This window comes from Callospermophilus lateralis, unplaced genomic scaffold, assembly GCF_048772815.1.
Source record: "Callospermophilus lateralis isolate mCalLat2 unplaced genomic scaffold, mCalLat2.hap1 Scaffold_65, whole genome shotgun sequence".
Taxonomy (NCBI): Eukaryota; Metazoa; Chordata; class Mammalia; order Rodentia; family Sciuridae; genus Callospermophilus; species Callospermophilus lateralis.
In genome coordinates, this window is record NW_027514826.1 from 845,433 (window position 1) to 869,079 (window position 23,647).

Genomic DNA, 23,647 nt, shown 5'->3' on the forward strand with positions numbered 1-23,647 from the left:
AACTGTATATTTTGTCATTTCCTTTTTAACTCATGATATTGTGTTGATACAGTTGTAAGGGAGTTTCAGTTTTGACTTTTATATTTAAAGAAATTTTTAGGATTTAGATATGTGCTGTCTTCCCAACAGGAGTCCTCTAAACAGGAATGCTCATAGGTGAAATCATTAGATTATGATAACTGTAACATAATCATGAATTAATCCTTTTGATGCAATCATAATTTGAATCAGTTACTGAGTGATAACTCTAGATATTTGGGGCCTGTCTAGAGGAAGTAGATGATTGGGGGGTGCTTTTGGAGATTATTTTTTGTACCTTGTTCTTTTGTAAACTTCATATGATTTTCATAATCTAAAATCTAGTGAAAGCAGAAAAGCTAAAATTTCGTAGAAAAATCACATATATGAGAAAAACTAATACTGGATACCAAATAGAAAATGGTAGGAAACCTAACAATATATATTAGGATATTTTAGAAAACTAAAACCTGTCAGTTTTACAATATCAATGAGAATAATATTATTTAAAATGTTTACTTATCTTATACTACTATGAGTAATACTGCTTTCCTCTACCACACCCTTATTCCAGAATCTCCCTTCCCTTAGGCACAGAGCAAAGGAGTTACTCAACAATTGGTCTGAACTTCTGAAAATGACCATAAAATAAAATTTTCCCACTCTAAGTGGTTCCCAGGTATTTTGGTCACAGTGATGAAAAAAAATTACTAAAGCAAAAATATTGCCACAACACTATTTATATGTGCATATATAAATTATTATACATATATATGTATGTATTTATATTTTTTACATATATATCTGATATATATATATATTTCAGATATATATGTATATATATATATATATATATATATATATAGATAGATAGATAGATATATAGATATATATATTTCAGATATATATGTAAGCCCATTATTTTCAAATTGAATTCAATATACATTTATTTGTTTTGGGTTCTTGGGGACGTCTATCTTTGTATTAGTATCAAGGTACTTTAAATATTGTGGATTTATAGCACTTCACATTATCCATTAGTGCAAACTTTATTACTTTTTTTTGTTTGTTTGATTGTTTTCATTGTTTTTTCCTCAATATTTCTTAGAGTATTTATGTCTTATCATGATTTTTGTGAAAGTGAGTTAACAAAATGAAATGCCAGGTTTTTTCCTCCAATAGAGGTTTTGTATTTTATTCACATATGTTAGATTAATTCTGTAAGCTTATCTAATAAACATGGCATTAACCTTTTGCTTCTTTTTTCTGTTATAAAAAGGACACTTTTGTCCAGTTGTATACTATAGTATAATAATTATCACTTTTAGTAAGTGTTTTCAAGTTTGTAGCATTGCTTTTCAAAACTGTCATGTATTTTGGAATTCTATATTGATGATACTACTTTTTTTAAAAAGTAATGATGTATTTTCTAATATTTAAGTTTAATGATTTAGAAATTTGATAAAAGGTTCTTTCTCCTTAATTATATGTTGGTTAAACTACATAATTAAAGCTGGGCATGGTGACTCACAACTGAGGTCCCAGCAATTTGGGAGGCTGAGACAGTAGGATCGCAAGTTCAAGGCTGCCTTCAGCAATATAGTAATACCCTCAGCAATTTAGTGAGACCCTGTTTCAAAATAAAAAATAAGAAGGGCTGGAGTTGTGACTCAGTGGTCATGTGCTCCTTGTATAATCTCCAGTACCAAAAGTAAACTAACTAATTCACACTCTGGAAATTATGACCTTATTATAGCTTCTCAGGTTTGCTTTCATGCTGTTATGCATTTATTTAATAGCTATTCAGGTTTTAATTATTTATTCAGTTAATTTCGTAGTCTTGTGTCTTCTTGCATACTTCTACTACATCATTTTTATCAATTTTTGTAGCCAAAAACTGACAGGCTTTAGTTTTCTAAAATATCCTAATATATATTGTTAGGTTTACTACCATTTTCTATTTGTTATCCAGTATTAGTTTTTCTCATATGTGTGATTTTTTATGAAATTTTAGCTTTTCTGCTTTCACTAGATTTTAGATTGTAAAAATCATATGAAGACATCTGATATCAGCATGTTAGTAACCACATTTTAACTATGCTTTGTGGCATTAAGTGGGAATGTAATTTTATATAGTATAGCAAGCAAATTCAGCAATATTAATGAGTTCACCAAGCAAACCTTTTATTTCTTGTTCACTTTCAGTCCAGTAAAGAACTGTAGCAAAGGGAACCAGGAGATTACTGTTCAGTGTGTAACCCAGGAGTCTTAAATCCTTCAATTTTAAACCTGCTATATTCTAGAGCACTATGTGCCCCTGTGGGTACTTTGCTTTTGGGGAAAGTATGGACTGAGAGGTTACAAGTCACCTTTTATCATATGCGTTCTGCAGACCTTTAAAGATTGGAAAACTTTAAATATTCTTACCTAGACACAAAAGATTTGGACAACATTTTCTAGCCACATCTTAGCAAATAGAGGATAAAGATGGATATTTTAAAAACTCTCTTTCATTTCACATATTATTATACCTTAATATTTCTGTTTTTTGTTTCTTTATCAATAATATTACTTTTCTACTGTTACTCTAAATATGTGAGAAGAAAAAAATAATTATAAATGCCATTTCTCAGTACAGGAGTAGTTTATGGCAATGTACTCTATATGAACAATTTTTAATTAGTCCCAATGAGTAAATTAACTGTAAGATGGCAAGACAGTGCCTGGCGATATCTTTTCCAGAGCAGGTAGAAATGGCCTCAGAATAAGATTTTTTAAAATACTAATATTTTGTTAGTAAATTTTTAGTAAAATTTAAAGAGAGAGAGAGAGAGAGAGAGAGAGAGAGAGAGAGAGAGAGAGAATTTTAATATTTATTTTTTAGTTTTCAGCTGACACAACATGTTTTTATTTGTATGTGGTGCTCAGGACCAGAACCTAAGCTGCACGCATGCCAGGCGAGCACGCTACTGCTTGAGCCACATCCCCAGCCCTTTCAGAATTTTTAAGATATACTCTTACATTTGGGTTTTATAATAACATGTTAAAAGAAACTTGAAGAGAACTAGTGAGCTAAACATATTTGAGAAAATAAGTTTCCTTATTTGTAAATAAACACAATATGACTGTTAGAAAGAACTGTACTTGGTAAATTTGGAGGCACAATAAATGGGCAACAAATGATTTTATGGTTACATGAGTTTTTTCCTCTGGCACATAATGTCCACAACAAGTTTTCTAGACTGTATGTCTCTATCTTTCTTGTAACGATTCAAAAATTAAGAATCATTTCATCCTGGGACTTTGCCATGTTCAACACATGGCTTGTAAATTCACTATGCTAAACTATTTGTCAAACAGAAGGGGATGTGGTGAAATAGCTGATACAGAAGTGTTTTATGGCTAATGTTGAAAAGTTGTCCATATGTTTTCGGTTCACATATCATTGACAATATCAATTCTCTGGCCATATTTAGTTTCAAGGAAGTCTTGAAAATTTGAAAAAGTTTTTTCACAAAGTATCACTGAAAAAAATACAGCAGGTCTTTGTGAGAAAATAGCATTATACTCTATTGAGTTTCTTAAATTTATTTATAATATCATTAATAAAAATATTACCAAAATAAAAAGATTATTTGTAAACAAGTGGAATAAAATATATATATTTGAAAATGCTTTTTATATTTAAAATGTTTCAAAAACAATAGAGGAAATGACAAACTACAAAATGGATATTAATGTTATCTATGATAGAATAAGAAATAACATATTCTTAGTTCAAAATGACAAATAATATAGATCAACAAAATAATAAATAATATATTCAAAGAGCATAGGGTAAACATTTGTTCAAATGCAAATCATAATACAGTTAAATTAAGATTATAGCATGAAGATAAAGTAAAAAATATTTAAGATGTATTTTAAAAGGACATTTAATTGTCTTAAGATTCTCACAGAAAGAATCATTGTCAAGTGTCTCAAAGTTGGTTCAACTACTATTCTTTATTCAATTCCAAAGGCATTTTTCCATTCTTAGGTATTTGTTACAGCAACTTTTCACTCTTGCTACCAAATCTAGGTGGCTTAAAATGAAAGAAGTTTATTCACAGTTCTGGATCAGGTCCGTCCAAAATAAAGATGTTGGCAAAGGTACATTCCCACTTAAGTTTTAGAGAAGAATCTTTGCCTTTTCCAGATTTTGATGATCCCAGACATTTCTTAACCTGTGATAACATAACTCCAATCTCTACCTCCATCTGTCAATGTTATTTAACATGTATGTCTCTCTTTACTCTTCAATAAGGAACTGGATTTAGGGCCTTAGCAAAATTCAAGATAGTTTCATTTTGAAATCCTTAAATTATTTCCTTGTGGAAAAAAAAAAAAACATTTTTAAATAATGTTGTATTCTGAGGTTATAGGTAAACATAAATTTGGGGGAATACTGTTAAATCCACTTCAAAATTATAAAAAAATATTTTAAGGCATTCAATCTCTAAACAATAACTTGTTTCAAAATGTGATATTTAAAGCAGTGAGTTTTCCCTTTTTTCACTAGAATTCATTCTCTCTGAATTCTCATAAATTAAAATGGCACCTCTTACTCTAATATACCTTAATTCTTGTGGATAGGTAGTATACTTTTTACAGAAAAAAATGATCTGGCTCCCTAATATTAAGCTTTTATTAGTGAAGATGATATTAATAAGGTAACCAAGAATGACTACTCTAGGGTCTAGGTATTTGCTGAGCACTCAATTGTCAAGTGATTTAAACTGTGAAATGAAATACAAGTTATCCAAAAGTATGTTCCTCATGTGTATTCATATCCTTGCTTCAAACTATTGAACAGAAATGACATGCCTGGAGTAAATTCTTTGGGTTAGAAAACAAAGATATGAATAATTTGTAAAATCCACGTACTACCTATCTGGTGCTCATGGTGAGCCTTCCTTTACTCTTCTAGTTCAGAAAATTATTCCACTTAATTTCCTTGAATATAGTGGATCATATTCACAAGGATCATAAAAAACTTAGATCATCTTAACTTTCTTACTTGATTTCAATAAAAGGAAACATGGATAAGTAATGTTACTTAAAATGATTGAATTATATGCTGACATGTTTTTTCATGTGTACATGATATATTAAAATTTGCAATTGAATCTGTTTTCTAAAATAATATGATTGTCACTAAGAACATACACAGATTGGGTAATTTTCTGTTGTTCTGCTAAAATTCAACTATGTTATCATCCATGTTTAATATATATTCTTAGCTCTAAAACATAAATTCATATCTTAAGACTTCAGATCAATTTTAAAAATCTTCGTTCCCAATGCTGCTATAATATATGAAAAGTTTGGCATCTTTATATTTGTCAAATTTGTATACTCAGTTTTAGAAGAACTTTTTGTTTCTCTGCAATAAAGACTACTGGGTATATTTTCACATACATTTCCAAATCATTATTCACTTTTAAGATGATTCAATTTAGTTCATGTTCCATAGGACAGTAGAAATAATATAGAAAGCTATTATTTTACTTTTGTATCAAATAGGTACTAATATTTAATTTTCATTTTTATCAAGACTCTTTATTGCCTACTTTAAGTAGGTTCCAAAAGTCCCTAGAAACCATGTACTTTGCAGTGATATAAAGTGATAGCTATCTTTATCCTTTGTCTCATTTTGTCAGATATATCACTGTAATATTTTGAGTTTGGTGTCAAATTATAAAAGTGTACATGGCTAAGCATCTCAATATCATTAACCAAAATAAATTTATAGTCTAGATAGTCTTGTGAATCAATGAATAATTAAATGACTATTTTGTCTTATTTAAAAATAGAGATAGATTTTTGCCAAAATTAACTAGTTCAAACATGACAAGAAACTGCCTACATATTTTCAAAATTTCTTTCTACATGATATTTATTACTTATTAAAAAAACATAATTTCACTGTTAAGTAACTTACCATAGCACACCTTAAGCAAGTATAAAAATAATATAATCAATAATGAATCACACTGCTATTATCTACCTCCTGAAATATGTTATCTTTTGGGGCACACTCATTTCTGCATTCTTAATAAAATTATATAACAAAATCAGGAAAAAATCAGATAAATCCTCTTTAAGGAAAAGTTTACAAAATATAAGTAAATACTCTTCAAAAGTTTAAAGGTCACAAAAAATAATAAATCAATGAGGATTTGAGTTGGAAGACAGTATTAATATAAGGCTCCTAAATGTTTTACTTAGTTCATATTGGAACCTCTACCAGAGAAAGAAAATTAATAGTAAAATGAAGTAAATTTGAGGAAGATATGTAGGTTAGCTTTTAGATATACAATAATTTATGACAATTTACCAATACTTACATAATTTAAATTTTGAGGAGCATAAATGAAGGATATAGTAGTTCCCCATAACTCACCACGTGGAGACCCCAGTGAAAACTTTCTATGGAATATGTAATATGTTTTTCCACTATGCATACATCAATGATAAAATTCAATGTATAAAACTTGCAGAAAAAGAATTAACAACAGTAACAAATAATACAATCAAACAATTATAATCAAATGCTCTAATAGCATTTTTTTCAAAACCTATAAATTGTGTATTTTGGGAGATTCCCTTTTAATATTTTGAAGACCAAATATTGTTTATCTATTTAATATTTTTGACTACATTTAATCACATATAACTGAAAACATGGGAAGCAAAACCATGAATAAGAGGGGATTGCTATCTGTGGGAATTTTTATAGTATTTTATGCCTTTTAGTTTATTCTGGATTTGTTTTGAAATTGAAAATTTAAAAAAAACTTCATGAAATAAAAACTAGTGACAGATTATTTTAAAAATTTCAAGATACTGGTGAAGATGAAAGTATATGTCTTCATTACTACAATCTATAAGAAAGCAACTACAGTAAATCTCAGAACATTATTGACACTCTGGAAGGAAGTTTAACTAGAAGCAGGAATTAGTTTTTTTTCCCCCTCAAAGAAGGAAAAACATTTTCTATGAAGTTATAGTTGACTTTTATCAAAACTAGATGATAATATATTAATTATTTTTAAATGTAAAACTTGTTATCTTATATAGCCAATATGTAGCACCCATAGTAAATTCATAATAAAGATTATCCAATTAATATGAGATGTAAATTAGAATTTTACAATGTGTTTGTAATTATTAATATTCATACTTATATACACATTTATGTATACATACGTGCTTGTATATATAAATAAAAGATATATGGATTGTCAATTATGTGTGTGGGGGTGTGTTTTGTGTGGTAGGTGTGTATGTGTGTGTGTGTGTGTGTGTGTGTGTGTGTGCGTGCATATGGGGGCAGAGAGAAGGAGAGAGAGAGAGAGAGAGAGAGAGAGAGAGAGAGAGAGAGAGAGAGCACTCAAGTGCAATTGGCAGACTGGGATAGAAGCTAAAATTGCAGATTGTAAAAGAACTCTCTTTCAACTCAATGAGATTTTGGAGTGAGTCAAAGAACTCAGATCTCTGAACTAAATCAACATCTCTGAGGTACATAAAGAATCAGTTAGAAAGAGGTTAACAAAGGAATCAGGTATATACTGACTATACTCTAACAGTAAGAATGATGAAAATACCATGACTATGATGCCTCTCAGAGATAGGAAATGTAGCCCAGAGCAGCAGAGCTCAGAAGAAGATGATAGGACAGTATGCCTATTGTGAACAGGTGATATCAAACTCTGAGGCCTATTCTGAAAGTGGTCCAATAGTACTGGGTCCAGCACAAAAAATGAAGTTTAGGTCACAAAATAAATCCAAACAACAGTACTCATGAAAAATAAACTAAATGTTGCACATTTCCTGAGAAATTATGGTAGTTAGAAGGAGAGATGTTGGAAGTGGTCTTCCTAAAAATATATTATTTAAATTATATCTAGTTGTTTGCTTTAATAAATTTAACCTTCTCTCTGTGTGTTATTTCCTTTACAATCAAATACATTTATCATTTCAATAACTTTTTTCAGCGATAAGAAAAGAAAGCTGCTACAGTAAATCTGAAAAAGTTAATTATACTCTAGAAGGTATTCTAACTAGAAACAGGAATTAGGTTTTTTCCTCAAAGAAAGGAAAACATTCTCTATGAAGTTGTGGTTGACTTTTATGAAGACTAGGTGATACCATATTTATATGCAGAAAATGTAATTTGCTTGGTTTCATTTGAAAAGGTCCCAGAGCAATTTTCTTCTTATAAATAAATATCCTACAAAGTTATTTTAGTTATTTAGAATGTTTAAATAACACAAAGTCAACCTTAAAATATTGGAAGGTCACTCTTTCAAACAAACTGATTTAATTTCATTATTTATTTTACAAAAGGCAGAGATTCTTTTAATTAATTGTGAGCTTATCTGGCCAAAGTTTTGTCTTTTTTTCCCCTCCATTTTTAATTTCTGTTTTCTTCTCAAATGCCATTATATAAAGTATTAGAATTATGTTTGAAAATATTTATTTCATATATATATATGAACATGCATTTTTTATCCAATAATTATATGTACAACTCACAAGCTATTTTTTACTAATTTGAAATCTGATTCTAAGAAGTTCATTGACTTCTGTCTGACATAAACAAGTTCCTATATATTTTTTCTGTACATCAAAGGAAATTTAAGAATTTAAATTAATGTTATATTTCCTGAAATTAGAAACCTCTGAGTTTAATTTTCTTTCTAATAAAATATTGTCTCAAGACTTCAAATTTGTCAGTTAAATCCACCTTTTTAATTTTTATTTTTACTTTGTTCTTGAAAAAGCATCTGTTCTCTAAATATTCACATGGTTATGAGTCAAAACTGACAATTACAGTAAAAAAGTTTAGTTTTTCATGTTATGAGTGTGAAGTCACAGTATTATATTAATAGTATAATAAACCATATTACTAATTGATATTTTAAAGAAGTTTTTACACCACAAATTTAAAAATTATGGCAAAATATTTATATAAAACATAGCAAATAAATAGTAAATATGTAACTTATTTTTTATTGATTTTATATTTTTAAGTACAGGACAGTGGAATGCATTACAATTCTTATTACACATATAGAGCACAATTTTTCATATCTCTGTTTGAATGTAAAATATGTGACACCCAATTCATGTCTTCATACATGTACTTTGGATAATGATGTCCATCACAAAAAAAAAAACAAAAAAAAAAACAAACTGTGTCTCTACATTTTTTGTAATTAAGTTTTATGGATATAGAAAATAATGTACTATATAAGCTTCTAGATTTTGTTCATATATGACAAATCCATGCATATATGCTTAAAACAACATATAGAAACATATATGTACTTAGAATAAGGTTATTGTGCTCTACATATGGTTCTGAAACTTATCCAACTAAGCAGAAAATAATGGACATATTTCAGATCACTAAGTGTGTATGTACCTAATTCTTTAAATTATTTTAATATTCAAATTAATCATTATTTACATTACCCAGCTTTTACATTATTCATATGCATTTATTTTTTGAGATTTTAAAATTATAACTAAAACTGATGTATTCCAGATATATTGAATTTTTGATAATTTATATATATTCTATAACTAAATTATGTTGTGTAGGTGAGAGAATATGTGGGTGTTTAGTGTTAATTGATACTGTAGTTTCTACTCTAAAATATTTTATTCCTCACCCCAAATCAGTTATGTATGAGAATGATTATTTATCACCAAACATCATTAAAATTTAGAAGTTATTAGACAAAAATGTTTGCTGATCTAATAGAAAAATGTTTTTTGTTTGTTTGTTTGTTTGTTTTTTGGTACTGGGGCAAAAAAACTCAGGGGCACTTGACTACTGGGCCACATCCCCAGCCCGATTTTGTATTTTATTTAGAGACAGGGTCTCACTAAGTTTCTTAGCACCTTGCTTTGGCTGAAGCTAGATTTGAACTCAAGATCCCTCTGCCTCAGCCTCTTGAGCGGCTAGCTCAATTTTGTTTTAATTGACACTACCTTATTAGAGTGCATTAGAGCATCTATTTTAATAACTTTAATTGCTATAAAACTTGTGTTTGTGTGTGTGTGTGTGTGTTGTGAATTGCCTTTTTAAATCCAGCAGTGCATTTACTAGTTTTACTAGCTCTTTATATATTCAGGTTCATTAGTTTTATCTTTAAGACTACAGTCAATATTTGATCCTATGTTCTAGCATTTCATTTGGAAAGTTTTCTTTCACTATAATGAACTTTATATAAAAAGCTTTAGAATGCTTCAAATTTATTGCTCATTATCCTAATCAAACATTCAACAAAATATTCTCATCATTTCCATTTTATTTATTTATTTTTTTTTTTTTAGTTGTGCCTGGCTATGTCACCTAGGCTGATCATGAACTCCTGAATTAAAATGCTTCTCCTTTTTCAGTTCCCCTACTAGGAACACTACAGATTAATGCAATCTTTCAAAATTTACTTTAGACCATAATCTTTCTTTTTGCTTTAAAGCAATATTCCCTCTTACACAAAATATATGGAGAAAGTTGAAGTGCAAAATGAAAAAATTCCTTGCATGCACATTATCCTGGAATATTCACATATTCTTTCACCTAATAAATATATTTTAAAAATATATATCTCTATAAATAACAAAAACCTAATATGTCCTGAATAAAGTAGTATTAGGTTTATTCCTGTAAATACTTAGGGGGGATATTAAAATATATATGAATCTTGTGGACTATTTGTTTTAAAAGCATAATATGAAGAGTCAAAAAATTAAATTGAAGCAGAATCAATATCAACATCTCCCAATGAAAATAAAAATAAACAAAGCAAGGTTGCAAGTACCCTGTTGTCTAGGTTGGGAACTCTTATGGGATATTATTTTATGATGATCTTTTAATATTCATCTTTTAACTCCATTGTTTTCCCTTGTCTACTCAATAATATTAACACAAACTCATGGATTCCTCTCAATTTGACTTTTTTTTTCTTAATTTATTTTGGCAGAGGATGTCCAGTGATAACCCCTCCAGAGACCTACCGTTGGTAAAATCATTAATTTTTAAATCTATTTAATTTTTTTTCAGAGCTCATGGTTATCTTTATTAAATAAGATGATGTTCAGCTCATTACTATATAAAGGGTAAGCAAGATATTGATCTTCCTTTACTTCAGTTACAGCTATAACTCAAGCATAACAAGAAATTGATAAATATATAGCATGAACTTCAAGACTCCATTGAATAGAGAAGAATTCAATTTTGTCATAACATAGTTGAAACTAAGAAAATAATGCTGATATCTATCTCATGTTTCCCGCTCAGTGTATAGTCAAAAATAAATTTTAAAAATAGTTTCATATCAAATACACACAACATTCATTCACTAAATATCAATTTGCAAGAGAGGCCATGACAGAAGTCTTTGTATCTCAGCACGAAGACTTCTGTTAAAACAAGGGAAGGCTCTTAATGTCATTATCCACTCTGCTGTGGACCAAAAATCCATTATGTGAAGAGTAATGGATAAAACAATTATGTAGAGGCAGAGACATTTTTCTAGGCTAATTGGGAGGTGACAATGATTTATCAGGATCCTCATCTGAAATTTGAACGCTGGAAACTGGGATTTTGTAGCTCTAGGAAAATAGTGTATATTAGGAAATTGGTACTGGCTCTCAGTTAATTTCACCCATGCCAACTGAAGTGTCTTCCAGATATATGCTGGGGAGAAAGTCTAGGTGTCTGTTTTCTGTGGAATTATCAAAAATTGTTGTCAAGTCTCCCTACCCAGAGAAAGCACACCAGGCTTTTTTCCTGATTTCTTGTGGTTTTGCCCTGTCTTCAGTTTCTCCCATAAAATTCTTGATTCCTAATCTTGTTCTTAGAAAATTCTGCCTGTCAATCTACATGCTGCTGCTCCTTAGCTTCTTTTTGATCCTGATAAGTACTTCTACTGAGTTTAATTAGTTCTCTTTTTTTGTAACCAGTTACACTTTTATGTGTGTAGTGTTCTATGCTATATTTCCAAAGACGTCATTTATCAAAGACAATCATGCAATTGATATTTCCTTTTATCTTGAGGTTGGCTGAGAATGCAGAGGGACTCACAACTTCCCTTTTTATAAAGGTTTTCTCCTTACTAAGTCATGGTTTAGTAAATGACACTGAGTTTGATTCTGTTCAGCTTAGCCTGTGTTTTCTGTGAAGAGTAATTAGCTAGATCTGTTGTCATGAGAAGTGGGACTGTGACCAATTGTTCATATGAAGTAGTTGCGTAATTTCTACTGCCTGTCTCTAGTTCACTCAGGGCCAGACTTCTCTTTTTCCCAATAGTTACTATTGGCTTCTTAAGAAAAAGGCAGTATTATCTGGATTTTTGTGCTTCCCCAATGAGGATGTGGCCTAAAATAAGGCCAAATAACCTGGATGCTCCATCTTTAATATCTCAGATGCACCACCAAGCTCCGTATATTCTGTAACTGTAACTGTTCCTTCCTCTGTCTTTCCTCTGTAGTCTATGATTTACAGAGTGGTTTCCTCCATGGATATGGCTATATTTGTTTTGTATTATTACATAACAAATTTTATATAGTTGATAGGTTAATATAATATGAAATGTTATTTTGTTGGTCTGTAATTTAGATGTCAACATGTTTGACTAGATCGTCTGCTTACGGCCTCACAAGGCTGAAATCAATGTAACACTCAGAACACACTCATTTTAGAGAGTCTGGGGGAAAAAAATCTTACTAATCTTATTCAAATGGCTGGCTAAATATAGTTCTATGAGTCTTGGGGCCTAGTCCCCTTTCTCATTGAAAGTCAGTAGTGCTCCTTCTTATTATGGAGAGATAACCTTTATTCTTTCATCTGTTTCCCCCCTCCACATTCAAACCCAGGAGTAGTTAAGATCATCAATACTGGCAAAACAGCAGAAGACCAAGGGGCCATTGGATGGACATTATAAAAGACAAACTCAAGGAGTTCCTCAAATCCTTTTTGCACATCAAATCTCTCTGATATCCTCATCTGTTACCAGCAGGACATTATCCACCCTTAAGGGCTATGTTATTGCAATGGGCCCACCCATGGTAATCAAATTATTCTGTGGTCAGCTACAACATTTGTCATAACATAACCATGCAACTATTATCTCAATATATTCACTGAATCTTGGTATTATATTGGGACATCTTCAGCCATTTTAGAAATCCATTAAGCTACTGTGCTTTCTTATGTCCAGAATCTTCATATTACAGGTTTACCAGCAGAAATTGCTCATGTTGTTTAGCGTTGATACAGATACTTTTGTTGTTTTTGTTGCTTTGTTTTGCTTTGGTAGGAATTAAAACCAGGGCTTTACGCTTGCAAGGTAAATACTCTATCAGTAAAATATACCATCTATACCCTGCAGATGCATTTTTTTGGTAAATCTTTATGTCTATGTATTTGTAAATATCTATAGTATAAATATTTGTAAAAATGTCAGGTAGAAAGGGATATCTTGAGAGTTATTCATTTTTCAAAATCCTTAGTAATGCTATATTATTGAGGGATCCAAAGATGAAAGTCAAGAAGAGAGATGAAGCATTCAGTTATAAAAATGTAGGCAAATAGCCCACAAATTAATAAATAAAATGGTGTTTCTTCTGTTTCTACTTCACCCCATCAGTAAATGAGGAGTTCTAGACAACACAGTTGAGGGGATGACTAACTCTGGATAAATTACTGATATCAACAGTCTTTTTATTTACTCACAGATTCAACCAGGGTAGGGAAGACAACTCATGCTAAGGAGTGTCACACTCACATTGTGCTCAAGAGAAGATCAAAATAGTAGAGGCCATCAGAATCTGGCTTTGTAATATTATACCTGTGAGGATTTTCCCTGGTTCTATGGGAAGCTATATCTGTCTGAATAATTCTTCAAAGTAACAAGGAAATAAAAATCCCTAATCTAGGTTCAGTAGTAACAGTGCCAGGTCTTCTTCATAAGGAATGATACTGGATGACAGTGCCTTATCCACAGAAGCAGAATGTGAAAGAGAACATGAGGAAAGGCCATTCACACTCTTGGTTTGACAGAATATCAAGACTGCATATAATATGTGAACTTAATTTCATGCCTTATATCATGAAAATTAATGGAAAATTCATGGTTGTTAAAATTAGAGTTATGACAGGGTTGAGATAGGGTAGCTATGGAAGCCTTCATGGTGGATATGACATGTAAACTGAGGTCTGAATGATAATTTCTCATTCAACCCAAGACCCAGGAGAGGCATATTTTAAAGATGATGTAGATAAACCTCAGAAGCCCTAAAGGAGAGATAAGTTTTCCTTGATTAAAGATAGAAGAGATTTCAGTGAGACAGTGATCCCTTGAATGAGGAAGGGAGTGCTGTAGGGTGAGTTGGAGAGGCAAACCCTTGACAGATGCACAGATAGGTATTTATATTCGGGTTTTGATAAAGTGTGCATCTAGAAGTCACTGTAGGTTTTTAAACAGGCAGATGACATGGTTGAACAAACCTTCAGTGAGAAGCATGGAGAAGAGCCAGTAACAGTGTGCACTTTAAGAAGAGAAGGACTTGTCACTAAGGTCTGAGGCTCTCGAAGACTGTCTAGAAGAGGAGTAGCAGGCTGAGACAATGCCTCAATCCGCTGCCTGGTTACAAGCCTTAGGTTACTTCTTTAGGAATTCAAACGTGAAATATAATTTTGCATCATTTATATGCTTGGTAATGAAGAGAAGAAGAAAATCATTACATTAACTAAAGAGGGACACTGATAACCTATAATTTTTCAATTCAGAGAGTTATTTTCAAAGTTATGTAATTTAGAAAATTTATCATCTGAATAAATTTTTAAGAGACGAGATGTATATATTCTCACATTAGTTATTGTCATGTTTTGTTATAATCATCTAAAACATTGAGAAATGTGTAAATCATTAAAATGTCAGTGCACACATAAACAAACACACACACATATATTGAGAAAATACTATTTGTGTTTTTCTGTTATTCTGCATCTTTCCCTGGTCTTTCCAAGGTTAATCTAAAAAATATATTTTCCTTGAGCAATGCAGCTTCCCTGTATTTATTCCAATAAATTTATTTAGTAATTTTATCTATGAATATGGTACAATACTCCTAAAGGTCATTGTCATCTTTATTTTATTTACTTAAAAAATAAATATGATCAAAGTGAATTTGATAATGAATGAAAAGCAAAGAACTAACAATAAATCTACTTTATTGGAAATTTACTCAAAGCCATGTAGGTGGCAAGTAATTGAAACCACATTTGAAAAGCCACTTGAAATTCTTGCTATCTTAGTGTAATGAGAATATCATGAAAATTGAGAAAGCCTAGGAAATAGCAATCTGCTTGAAAATATTATCTCTTCACAATAGAGTAGGAAATTGCATTTATAGTTCTGGTAATAACAAATTATGTGAATACCTAGTGAATGTGGCAGAAAAGCAAAAAGAATAATCAAGAAGAGTTTGTGAGTATAACTTTCAAAGAATAGAAAAGATATTTAAAAATTTAAATTCCAGACAAGAAAGCTGCCTGACATTTCAGACTACACAGAAACCTTAGGGAATGCTGCTTTAAAGTACTGTAATAAAGAAAAACATTCTTCAGAGAGTAAGATTTCTATGCTCCAGAATGAGATTCAAGAATCCTTATTGTAAAATCATGTGTCTCAGACACTCAACAATACAATGTTATGAAAATACTGACCTAAGACATCTGCAGAAAACATCTTTATATCCAACAAAGCTCAGATGCAAACAAAACTAATATTACCAAATCCTCACAGGAAAAAAATACAATTTTTAAATAATTTCATTATTGATCATGGATATATGTGTGTGTATACATATGTGTGTGTATATATGTGATATTCACATTTTATATATATATATAAAATATATATATACACACACACACACACACACACACACACACACATACACACATGTATATATCATGGTATCACTGGTATTTATGCTTTGTGCATCTAGAAGTCACTACAATATTTTAAACAGGCAGGTGACATAGTTAGGAAAATCTTTAGTTATAAGCGATGAGAAGAGCTAGCATACCCACAGACACAGACACACACATAAGCACACATACACACACACACACACATACCACACACTCTCCCATACACATATGTACTGGTGATTGAACCTAGAGGGTTTTTAACACTGAGCCACATCCTCAGTACTTTTTATTTTATTTTATTTTATTTTTAAAATTCTGAGTCAGGGTCTCACTATGCTTCTTAGAGTCTTGCAGAGTTACTAAGGCTGGCCTCCAACTTGTGATCATCCTGCCTCTGTCTCCTAAATCTCTGGGATTATTGGTGTGTGCCACCATGACTGGCACAAACAGATGTATTTCACTGATTTTTATGGCAGATGAATACATAGAAATTGATAGATTATCTAATTAATTTTGTTTTGGAAAATAAAGAAAACAGATATTTTAAATCTTCAAACTAGAGGCTAGCGAGAAATGGTGATAAATTTTACATATAAATTATAAATTGCCAAGTAGAATATAAAAATTAAGTTGAGAGAGGATAGAAGATATAGGGCCTTGGTTTGGGAGAGAGAAAAAAAAGGGAGATGAGAGAGATAGAGAGAGAGATGCAAGCACAGACAGAATCACTCAGCATTCAGAAGAGTAGGAACTACTCTGCTTGAGTGGCAAGAAAGATGAAAGATGGTAAAATTCTCAGTGTCACATTCACCACATCTGAGTACTTTAAAGTTCATTTGGACAATTTCTTTATGGTAATGCACTTTAAAAATTCCTTTTATCGTAAAATTATCAAACATGTTGCTGCTATTGGGAATGGTGAATATAGATGTTCTTTTAAAATCATACTTTTCTTAATAAGATTTCATCCTCATAACTAGTCTCACCCAAATATATATTTGATGTTATAGGCACTGATCCCACAGACTCCAAAATGATAATGGAAAAAAAATGTGCATCATTCTAAGCTCTAAATTTAACAACTTAGATAAAATAGAACTCCTCTTTTTAGGACACACTCCAAGACCTAACACAAGTAGAAATTGTAAGCTGATTGTTCAGGCCTGGCCATAATTCAATTACAAAGATTTTACTGGCCAGGTTAAATGGGGAAAGTGATTCTTACCAACCTCACTTGGTGCACAGCTAATACAGCAGAAACTTTATAATAATATGTCAACATTTCATGAATTATATCCATACAAGATATTAAAAATTGGAAAAACTGGGTATAGAGGTCATGAGAATTATATATGTACTATCTGTAATTTTTCCAAAAATATATAACTGTTTTAAAATTTAAAGCATTATTTGTTTAAAGATTTGTTATATGACCACTCTATTGTCAGGCTATGACTAATGAAAATTTTGTTTAAAATGTGAAAGAAATGATTTACCCTCCACCAGGCAGAGCCCACTCTTCGAAGCACCCTCCCACAGACAAACACCGTGCATGTTTTCAAACTCTCCATCAGTTTCTGGAAAGTTGAAATGGAGAGCATATTTGTAGGTCCTGGGACCTACCATCCCACAGAGAACCCTTCTTTGTTAACAAAGAAGCCAAAATTACAACAAAAGCTGCTAAGCAAATGTAAATCACTGCCCATCATAAAGGCAAGATACAGAATGAAGCTGATGGTAAGCAGGTATCACCCAATTTGATGAATCTCCCTTTCCTTGTTCAACAGGTATGTATAATATGCATCTGCAGGTACAGAGAGAAAGAACAGAGCCTTTTCTTGGATGAAGTGTGATTTTAAAACCACAAAAATATGCTTAGAAGATGACTTCCTCCTTGTTTAGATAGACATCTTTCTGGGGTTTTGTTGTTCTTTTAAAAATATTATTTGAATGCTTTTAAGATTCGTGGGCCTATGGTTTCCAGTATTCTTATATACTCTCCATATTTTGAAAGAGACTTCCCCTGCCCCTAGTCAATAGTTTTTTTTTTTTTTTTTTTTTTTTTTTTTTAAAGAGAGAGGTGAGAGAGAGAGACAGAGAGAATTTTTAATATTTATTTTTTAGTTTTTGGCGGACACAACATCTTTGTTTGTATGTGGTGCTGAGGATCGAACCCAGGCCGCACGCATGCCAGGCGAGCGCGCTACCGCTTGAGCCACATCCCCAGCCCTAGTCAATAGTTTTTAATACACAGTTTGATTTATGTTTAAACCCCAAACCTATAAGATATTTATAAAATGCATTTAGGAAAATGGTTTTGTGTAACTCAATTTATCCATCCTATAGTGAAATACCTTTTCTTAGTTCATAAGATTGTTGTTAGCATTGCCATAAAATCAAACAGAAACTTTCCATGTGTGTTCATTGTCATCATACCAGAATTGCCACTTCTAGTGCATTTCATTTTTTTAATATCTGTTTCTTTCACTTTGGGTTAAATAGAATGCTGCAGTTTCCCTATAATCAGTGAGTCAGTTTGCAATTGCTTCTGAGAGAAGGCTTTTCAAACATTACTTTCCTCCTTTTTTTTTATCCCTGAGATCTACATTAATACATTTCTACTCCTAAAGTCTATAGACTCCTCAAGTTATCACTTCAAATTCTAACTATTCTGTCTATCCTCATGATTTTCATACCTTTATTCCCAGATCAAATTTCTCCTTATAATTACAAATTCAGATGTCTGCTACATATGTCTACGGATATGCTACACAGAAATATCTGACTCTACAGCCCCACACTCAAATTCTGTTCTCCAATTCAGTGCCTCTTCTACTAGTTCCTATTACCTTGAATGACACTAAGTACCAGTTTTGAAGCCCCCAAAACCTGGCTATTATTATTGCTAGATACCTCCCATTTCTCACATCCTACAAGACACCCCAGAGCATTGATTCTTTGGACTGAGGAAATCTCCAATTAGCCTACTTCTTGTATTTCTACCTCCTAGCCTTATTGGTAAGAGTTGCTGACATCAGAGAGCAACCACCATCCTTTGAAATATTGAAGAGAATTAACTGAAGAGACAAGAGAGCTGTTTTAATGTGAAGCTAATGAAGCTTAACCTGCAGGATTCCCATTTGCATGTGCATCTGAAAGGTCTGGCAGTTGCTGTGTAATGTTGTGTTCTGAGTGGGGAGAGGCAACCTGATTACAGTGAAGAATCATTACATGTCTCATAAAATGTCTACACGGGTTCTGGAAAAATGGAATTTCCATTCCCCAGTAACATAATTTCACTCTTATTCTAAATGTTCATTTTCTTATATACAAATTTAACGTTTAAAATGGTGTACTCCTTTTCTAAAAGGAAAATTTCCAAATAGTACAAATTTTAGACCCTATAAAACCTACATCTACCCCTGAAAAGTACAATTTCAAGATGTGTAGACAAGTCTCAAGCATCCAACAAGTGATATTGAGGCAAGTGGTCAGGAGACAATACTAAAGATTGTCTATCATTTAGAGCTTCAGAGAGACAAAGAAAGACTGGTTTTATCAGGGCTAGATGAGAGAAAGGTCCTTGGATGGTGCTGTTGCCACATTATTTAAAACAATCTAAAAGGCAGTCTCTGGAGATTACTAAATAGTTCTTATTTCCTACAGTACTTTTAAATAAATTTTATTTTTTAGACAATTTATAAGGAAAAATGACAGTGAAAATTAGCAGTTTTCAACATAATTTCAACAGTTTACCAATTTTTAACACTTATGAGCATAGTATATTTGTTATAATTAATGAATCAATAATAGCCATAATTAACTAGAGTACATTCTTAATTCATATTTTTCTAATACCCTTTGTGTTCTAAAATCCTATTCAAGATATCCCATTAAATTTAGTAATCATGTGTTCTTAAAGACATTGTTGGCAAACAATTGATCATATTTGTCTCATTTTAAAGAATGTTTATATTTTCAAAAAGTATTTTCTGGTATTTTGTAGAATGTTCCTCCACTGAGTAACTGTTATTTTTCTATTTATTTTAGTAAAATTTATTCTTGAGAGGAAGAACACATGGTAACATGCAGTCTATTCACAAAATATCATTAATCCATACCATTAACATGCGTTACATCTGTTGATGTTGGGCTATATTGCGGTTGGCCAGATTTCTCGTGTAAAATTGTAATTTTTCTTCCTGTCAATATTGTACTATTGCAGGCAAGACCCACACTTTTGGAATAAAATATATGTACTCCATCTTTGAGGGTGAAGAACCTACAAAGATGATTTGAATAATTTCTGCTCAGGGAATTATTTACACATTACTCCTTCACTTACGTATATAGTGGATTATATGTATAGATGAGTTTGTTCTCTTGGACACTTATTTGATTCTTTGGGTTACTAGCCAATACAAAATTATCTGTTGTTTAGATTTTTACAGACTTTTCTACAAAAATCTATGCCATTTGAATCTTTTTTTATTAGCTCATTTAATTCTACATATTATTACAATTTATTTTGACATAATTATACAGGCTTGAGATATAATTTGTTCTAATTCTGTCCCCAGTACTTTTATTCTCCTCCTCCCTCTCTGTTTCTTCCCCTTTGCTCTGCTGTTCTTTCTGCTATTCATTTATAGTTTTATTTACTTATTTTATTAGTGCCTTGTACACGTGTGTGTGAAGGTAAGTGTCACTGTGGTTTGTTTACATATGTACATAGAAAAGTTAGGGCAGATTCATTTTACCATTCTTCTGTTTTATACAGAAAATCTTGCAGGACTTCCTTTAATCATATCCTTATAGAGCTGACTTTTCCCAGTCTTTGGTTTTCTAAAAATTTATTTTGTCTTCATCTATGAGTGATATTTTCACAGGGAATTGAATTCTGGGTTGGCACATCAATGATATCAGTTTTTTGTCTACTGCTTCTATTGTTTCTTTTTCTTTGAAGACAATATGCCTTTTTTCTGTCTTCTTTTCTTTTATTTTCTGGCTGCTTTTATAATTTTCCTCTTTGTCTTTGATTTTGGCAGTTTTACTATGACATTTCCGCTTCTGCTTTTTTAATCCTTTTTTTCGTTTGCTTTCAGTTATTTTCTTGTTGCCTGCCTGATTATTTTTGCATGAGACCCAGAAATTATGTCTGATACATGGCAGGACCATTTAAAAGTGAATGTTTCCAAAAATGTTTGCTTCAATAATCAATTAAACAGTGAGAAGTAGTCCTAAATACAAACCCAAACTGACTTTGTTTGAAGATGGCTTCAGTTATTTTAGGACCTGGCTGATTTCTGTTTATTAAATGTAAAGCACATGCATTAAGGGTTCCAACCAAAATTTCAGTATGTAATGGGCCTCGCACACATTGGCCTCAAGTTCAAATTAATGTCCTCTCTTCAATGCTGTGTAACTGTCTATTAAGTTTGGTAAGTTTCACAGCCTTTCAGACTCAAATAATTGTTCAGCTTCCCAGAGATTCCTACCCATTTAGGAAGCAAATTCTTGATGAAAAAGTGGTGCCCATAGCCTGCCTACAGTTCTTTGCTGTCAGGTGCATAGAGTTCTAATATGCCCATGCTGTAGAAGGTCTTTGTTAACTTCAAAGTTAGTTTGTATTACTTTTTGATCTTTAAAATAGATGTCTTTCAAAAATATTAATCTTCTTTGGTTCTAATTAGTTATACATACAGTAGAATGCATTTTGACACATCATAAATAAATAGAGCATAATTTCTCATTCTTCTGGTTGTACTTGATGTGGAAAAATATAAAACTATATATCTTTTTATTTTTCAGTTTTTTTTTCCAATTAAGAGTCTGTTTCATTGCTGCAAATGGGTCATACTTCTTTTTAGCTGACCATATAATATACCAATTTCAAAATGTATAAAATTATGACACAAAAATAATATAAAATACAAGATTTCTACATTTTGATGAGATGTAAATTGGTTTAGTATTATAACAGAAGCATTCTATTCTCCAGATTAAAATTAAATTTATAATATACTATCAGATTTATAGTGTGGTTTTAAACAAAACTATACTTAAAATTCTGTGTATACCATAGATTTTGATGAATGTCCAATGAAATACTGTGATCTTTAAATAAAAACATGTTTAAATATATACCTAACCAATAAATTTTACTAATTTATTTCTAAATCACTCCTTAACACCAAACATCTGTTCTAAAAATAAGCAGCTTTGTGACAAAAGTACAGGTTAATATATAACCGGCACAAAATAGGAGTTTTGAAATAGTGGACATGATTTGCAATTTTTGGTTAGAGTTTCTCCTATTATAAGCTACATATGTTTTAATTTCATGTTCCATTGTCTTAGTAATATTAGTTTACTAGCTTTTTCATGTTTTTCTGGTACTTGATAAGTATTAAAATCTGAGAAAACTTTAAGAGAAAATTTTAATGTTGAATCAGTTGAGATGTTTGGGATTAAAATAACAGAAAATGTGTTCTTTTGTTAAGGAAATAAATATTGAAATGATAGAGCTGACAAACTAACATTAAATTATATATTATCATCTTCAGGAATATCATTAAACTATGAGTCAGCAAGTGCATTTCTCACTCTTTTAGGTGCTGAGGTAAAAGAGATTCGTATTTGACCTCCTTCCATCCATATGCAGCTCCATGCAGCAGTCCCAGGAAGGAGAGGTGGGTACTGATTGAACAAAGGTGAGGCATGCAATCAAACTGTAAGTAACATGGGACTGTTATATGTATTGTAATGAAACTCAGTGATAAGTGTTCCTTCTACTTTATGGTTGAAGTCAAATTTTCCTTATTCTTTCATTAGTTGATGGACACTGATTCTGTTCCTGTTTTTTTACCTATTATAAATAGGTCAGTTCACATGGCACTTTGCTAACCTGATTTCATTAACTTTGGACATATCCCTAGCAGTGGAATGATATGCTATATCTATTTTTAATTTTTTGAAACATCCCCAGTTTTCCCTATTGTCTATAGTCATGTACATTCCCAATCACAAGGGTACCAAGGTACACTTTTTCTTACATTCTTCCCAAAACGTACTATCTTTACTTTATTGATAGTAACTATTCTTACTGCAGTAAGGTAGTGTCTCAATGTGGTTTCAATTTTCATTTCACAAATTATTAATGATGTTGAGTATTTGTTAATATACCTCTTGGTCATTTGCATACTTTCTTTTGAGAATTATCAATTTTGGTCTGTTGCTTGTTTTTTAAATGTTTTATTTGACTTTTTTATGTCTGTGTACCAGGAATTGATCCCAAGGGCACTCAAAAACTGGGCCGCATCCCCAGTTCTTTTTTTGTATTTTATTTAGAAACAGGGTGTCACTGAGTTGCTTAAGGCCTCGCTATGTTGCTGAGGCTGGATTTGAACTCAAAATCCTCTTACCTCAGCCTCTTGAGTCACTGGGATTACAGGAGTGAGCCACCATACCTAGCTGGTTTATTTGAGTTTTAACCTTATTTTTAACATTAGATGTTTTAAATGCACTTTATACATTCTGGGTATGAACCCCTTGTCCGATTGTTATTTTATAATTATTTCTCCCCTTTTCTAAGTCATCTCTCTAGCTACTGGGATTACAGGCTGCACCATT